A 6,134-nucleotide genomic window follows, 5' to 3' on the forward strand; every position below is an offset into this window, starting at 1 on the left:
GATAGTTTGTTTATTAGAATATGTGCAGCGTCCTGAGATCAGTCTGTGGGTTTATCTATATCTTCCAGATTTATCTATCTCCACCCATCCTGAAGGCACTTATAGTAGTTATTCCAGTGGCTGCAGCTTTAAAGAAAGTGGACACCTTTTCTAAAGGGGATTTAAATACTGTGGTACACAATTACAAAAATAATTCCACACAAAGAAGCACTTTGTCTTTATTATTATTATTTATTTATATAGCGCCATTGATTCCATGGTGCTGTACATAAGAAGGGGTTACATACCAAATACAGATATCACTTACAGTAAACAAACTAACAATGATAGACTGGTAGAGAAGGAAGAGGACCCTGCCCTAGTGGGCTTACATTCTACAGGAATGGGGAAGGAGACAGTAGGTTGGGGGGGTTACAGTAGCTCCGGTGTTGTTGAGGTGGCAGCAAACAAGGTCATGGCAGGCTGTAGGCTTGTTTGAAGAGATGAATTTTCAGGTTCCGTCTGAAGGATCCAAGTGTGGTGGATAATCGGACGTGTTGAGGCACAGAATTCCATAGGATGGGGGCTATTCGGGAGAAATCTTGGAGGCGATTGGACGAGGAACGAATAAGTGTGGAGGAGAGAAGGAGGTCTTGGGAGGACCGGAGATTATGTAAGGGAATGTATCGGGAGATTAGTTCAGAGATGTACGGAGGAGACAGGTTAATGATGGCTTTGTAGGTCAGTGTTAATAGTTTGAACTGAATATGCTGGGCAACTGGGAGCCAGTGAAGGGATATGCAAACGGGGGTAGCAGAGTAGTAGCGAGGCGCGAGATGGACCAGTCACGCAACAGAGTTAAGCATCGACTGGAGGGGTGCGAGAGTGTTAGCAGGTAGGCCACAGAGGAGGATGTTGCGGTAGTCGAGGCGGGAGATGATGAGGGCATGCACAAGCAGTTTAGTAGATTGAGGGTTGAGGAAAGGACGGATTCTGGAAATTTTTGAGCTGGAGGCGACAGGAGGTGGCAAGAGCTTGGACGTGGGGTTTGAAGGACAGGGCAGAGTCAAGGGTTACTCCGAGGCAGCGGTTTGTCGGTACAGGAGAAACTGGGATGTCATTTATTGTGATAGAAAGATCAGGTGGGGAAGATATGCGAGATGGGGGAAAGATAATGAGTTCAGTTTTGTCCACATTGAGCTTGAGGAAGCGGGAGGTGAAGAAGGAGGATCTGGCTGCTAGACATGCTGGGATTCTGGACAGCAGAGAGGTGACGTCTGGGCCAGAGAGGTAGATCTGGGTGTCATCAGCATACAGATGGCACTGGAAGCCGTGGGATTTTATGAGCTGTCCCAGGCCAAGGGTATAATAATAATAATAATTTTTATTTATATAGCGCCAACATATTCTGCAGCACTTTACAATTAAGCGGGGACGTGTACATACAATAAGTACAATACAAGGTGAGACAGTTTAAACAGTTATATTAGGAGTGAGGTCCCTGCTCGTAAGCTTACAATCTACAAGGAAATGGGGGGACATAATAGGTGAAAAGTGCTTGTTATTTCAGGTCTGGCAATTATAATAAGTAGGAATTTTCATAAAAAGCTGCATGATCTGGTCATCAGCCAGTGTGCTTAAGTGCAATACTCAAGTATTGAGTGCAGTTATCTTGTGCATGGAGGGTGTGGATACAGATGAATAATAGGGTGCGGATTCTGAATAATATTTAGAAGGAGGGAACAGGGGAAAGTTAGTTTACTGAGTAGTTGAGGTGGTAGGCTTGTTTAAACAGATGGGTTTTTAAAGCGTGCTTGAAGATGTGGGAGCTAGGCATCAGTTGGATCGTCTGGGGTAGTTCATTCCAGAGAACTGGCGCAGCACAAAAGAAGTTTTGGAGACAGAGGTGCGAGGTTCGGATTATGGGGGATGTTAGTCTTAGGTCATTTGTAGAATGGAGGGCACGTGTAGGGCTATAGACAGAGATGAAAGAGAAGATATAAGGCGGTGCAGAAATGTGGAGAGCTTTGTGGGTGAGAGCGATGAGTTTATATTGGACCCTGTAGCGAATGGGCAACCAGTGTAATGACTGGCACAAGATGAAGGCATCGGTGAAGCAGCTGGACAGATATACGACCCTGGCTGCCGCATTCAGGACGGATTGGAGAGGAGAAAGTTTAGTAAGAGGGAGAACGATCAGAAGAGAGTTGCAGTAGTCCAGACGAGAGTGAATAAGAGCGACAGTAAGAGTTTTAGCAGTTTCAAAGGTGAGAAAAGGTCGGATTCTGGAGATGTTTTTAAGATGCAGGTGAAAAGAGCGAGTGAGTGATTGGATATAGGGAGTAAAGGAAAGGTTAGTGTGGAATATGACCCCAAGGCAGCGGGCGTGCTGCTTGGGAGTTATGGTTGAACCCTCCAATGTAATTTCAATGTTATCATAGAATCATAGAATCATAGAATGGTAGAGTTGGAAGGGACCTCCTGGGTCATCTGGTCCAACCCCCTGCTGAAAGCAGGATTCACTAGATCATCTCAGACAGATGTCTGTCCAGCCTCTGTTTGAAGACGTCCATTGAAGGGGAACTCACCACCTCTCGTGGCAGCCTGTTCCACTCATTAATCACCCTAACTGTCAAAAAGTTTTTTCTAATATCTAATCTGTGTCTCCTCCCATTTAGTTTCATCCCATTGCTTCTAGTCTTTCCTTGTGCAAATGAGAATAAAGATGATCCTTCTACAATGTGACAGCCCTTGACATATTTGTAGACAGCTATTAAGTCTCCTCTCAGTCTTCTTTTTTGCAAGCTAAACATTCCCAAATCCTGCAACCGTTCCTCATAGGACATGGTTTGCAGACCAGTCACCATTCTGGTCGCTCTTCTCTGAACTTGCTCCAGTTTGTCTATGTCTTTTTTAAAATGTGGTGCCCAAAACTGTACACAGTATTCCAGATGAGGTCTGACCAAAGAGGAGTAAAGACCGATAATGACTTCACGTGATCTAGACTGTATGCTTCTGTTAATACATCCCAGAATTGTATTTGCCTTTTTTGCTGCTGCATCACACTGTTGACTCATGTTCGGTCTATGATCTATTAGTATACCTAAGTCTTTTTCACATGTACTGTTGCTTAGCTCTATTCCTCCCATTTTGTATATGCTTTTTTCATTTTTATTGTTAGGTAGAGTTAGGTTAGTAGAGGGGAGAAACACAAGAAGTTCAGTTTTGGAGAGATTTAGTTTAAGATAGAGGGAGGACATGATGTTAGAGACAGCAGACAAACAATCCTTGGTATCTTGTATTAGGGTAGGAGTGATGTCAGGGGAAGAAGTGTATAATAGAGATAATACTGGAACCCAAATCTGCTGATTGTTTGTCCAATAGGGGCAGTGTATAGAGAGAAGAGGAGGGGGCCTAGGACTGAGCCCTGCGGGACCCCATTAGTAAGGGGGTGGGGAGAGGAAAAGGAGTCAGCAAAAGATACAGTGAAGGAGCGGACAGAGAGGTAGGAGGAAAACCAGGAGAGAACGGTTTCCTTGAGGCCTATAGAGCGGAGGGTATAGATTGAGAAGAGTAGAGCTGCTAGGACAGAGCCGTGAGGGACTCCAACAGAGAGGGGGCGGGGTGAGGAGGTAGTGTGGGAGTGGAAGACGCTAAATCTGCGGTTAGAAAGGTATGAGGAGATCCAAGATAAGGCAAGGTCTTTGACGCTGAAGGAAGAGAGGATCTGTAGTAGGAGGCACTGGTCAACTGTATTGAAAGCAGAGGACAGGTCAAGAAGAAGGAGTACAGAGAATTGTCTGCTAGCTTTGGCTGTAAGGCATTGGTGATTTTGGTAAGGGCAGTTTCGGTGGAATGGTGTCGGCAGAAACCGGATTGTCGGTTGTCGAAGAGCTAGTTAGATGAGAAGTGGGAGGAAAGTTCAGCGTGAACGTGTTGCTCAAGTAGTTTGGAGGCAAATGGGAGCCGCAATATGGGGCGGTAGCTGGACAAGGCAGTTGGGTCGAGGGATGGCTTTTTGAGGATGGGCGTGATTGTGACATGTTTGAAGGCAGCGGGGAAGATACCAGAAGTTAGTGATAGGTTGAAGAGATGGGTTAGGGATGGGATGAGTGTGAAGGTAAGGTTGGGGAGGAGGTGGGATGGGATGGGGTAGAGTGCACAAGTGGTGAGGTGTGATTTGGAGAAGAGACGAGTAAGGTCTCTTTTCATGATGTTGGGAAGGGAGGTTATGGGTGAAGGGCAATGGTGTTGAAAACCAAGGGGTTGTGGTGGTCGGACAGTAAAGACTAGCCATGTTTGGTTAATCTTGTTTTTGAAGTGTGTGGCAAACTCCTCAGCAGAGAAGATGGAGGTTGAAGGGGGCAGTGGAGGACAGAGGAGTGAGTTAAAAGTGTTGAATATCTGTTTGGGGTCGTAGGATAGGGAAGATATGAGGGTTTTTATTTCTTTGCAGTTCATGCTAAGGGTGGAACATATGCCTCAACCTAAAATGTCAGGCATTAAAGAAGCAATGGATTAACAAAAAGCGGATATAGGGTATTAACCAAATAGAAAGCAGTTTTATTGCGTTTTTTTGTGCTCTCTTTGTGATGCTGTGAAACCACAGCAACTGAATAGACTTAGGTAACACTACCCCAACTGCTACTGCACCGCTGGTTGTAGAGACCAACGTCGATATGTCTAAAAGGGAAAAATGTGGGTGTACTGCGCTGCTGTTAAGGAATTCACAGGATACAGATGAATAGAAAAATAAATTGTAGTTTATTCCCAACGCGTTTCTAGGTCGAACATACCTCTTCCTCAGGGGAACCACAATAAAGATTCGGCTCTTTATTGTGGTTTCCCTGAAGAAGTCCATTCGATATAGAAATGCATTGGAAAGAAACTACAATCTATTTCTATTCATCTGTATCCTGTGAATTCCCTTTCAGCAATGCATCACACCCACATTTCTCCCTTTGGTACAGGCATTAAAGGGAATCTTTCAGTAGCCCTCCTAAGCTATCTACATAGGCATGTAGGTCATAGGAAGCTGAATAAAATGATAACTTGATATTTGCAATCAGATGTCTTATTCCAAAGAAATCCATGTTTTTCTTATATGTAAATGTGCTGTTAAGATCTATGGGCCGGACACTGACCTGCATGAGAATTTACTTCCAGAGCTTATTTTACATGAAACAGGGCGTTGTGTCAGAATTGACAACAACTTCTTGCTCAGCAGAGCAGGGACTAGCCCAGCCCCTGAAACTGATGTCGATGATGATGCTTCATTTCAGGGTGGGGACAGAGGCTGCAGCACTGAATGTGCAATTCTGGCATTGTGTTACTTACTAGAGGCACCGAATTCATTAAGTGACATCCGCCTCTTAAAGAATTCGGCCCTGTATATTTTGTCAAGACTGGCGCATCGCGGTCTTGCACTACACCAGTTTTTATGTATCGGCCCCACAGAGTTTTAAGAAAAGATGCTTTAAACTGATTTTGGAAACGGATTTGGAAACCTAATATGGAAAGCCCTGACCACATGATCGGCCTTCACAGAACGAGCCGGAACACAGGATCTCTCCTCGAGCCCGTATCCCCTCCAATGAGCAAGGTACTGGAGGGAATTTCAAATCATCTGAGAATCCATAATCCTTTGCACCTCGTACTTTAAATCTCTATCGACAAGAACAGGAGGAGGTGGAGGCGAGACTATCAACACAGAAGGGAAAAACTCTATTAACAGGGATCTGTGAAACACATAAGGGACACAAAAAGACTGAGCAATGTTTAATCTGAAGGCAACCGGACTGACTACCTCCAGAATCTCATATGGGCCAATGGTACTTTCAACTTAAAATTTTTGGAAGATACCCAAACCTTATCCCCTACTTTGAAGACGGCATCCACCGAACATTTCCTATCGGCCTTTCGTTTTTGACCAAGTTGAGCCACCCCAATATTCCTTTGAACCTCCCTCCATACATCCCCAAGTTTCTGTATGGCCACCTCTACCCCAGGACACCCAGAACTCATCCTAGAGAATTCTCCAAAATGGGGATGAAAACCATAATTGCAAAAAAAGGCAATGTTCCAGTGGACTGATTGACCCGACTGTTAAAGGCAAACTCAGCAAGAGGTAAAATTGAAGACCAGTCCTCCTGCTG

Source organism: Phyllobates terribilis, unplaced genomic scaffold, assembly GCF_046119375.1.
Source record: "Phyllobates terribilis strain yellow unplaced genomic scaffold, ASM4611937v1 Scaffold_2__4_contigs__length_985480577, whole genome shotgun sequence".
Classification (NCBI taxonomy): domain Eukaryota; kingdom Metazoa; phylum Chordata; class Amphibia; order Anura; family Dendrobatidae; genus Phyllobates; species Phyllobates terribilis.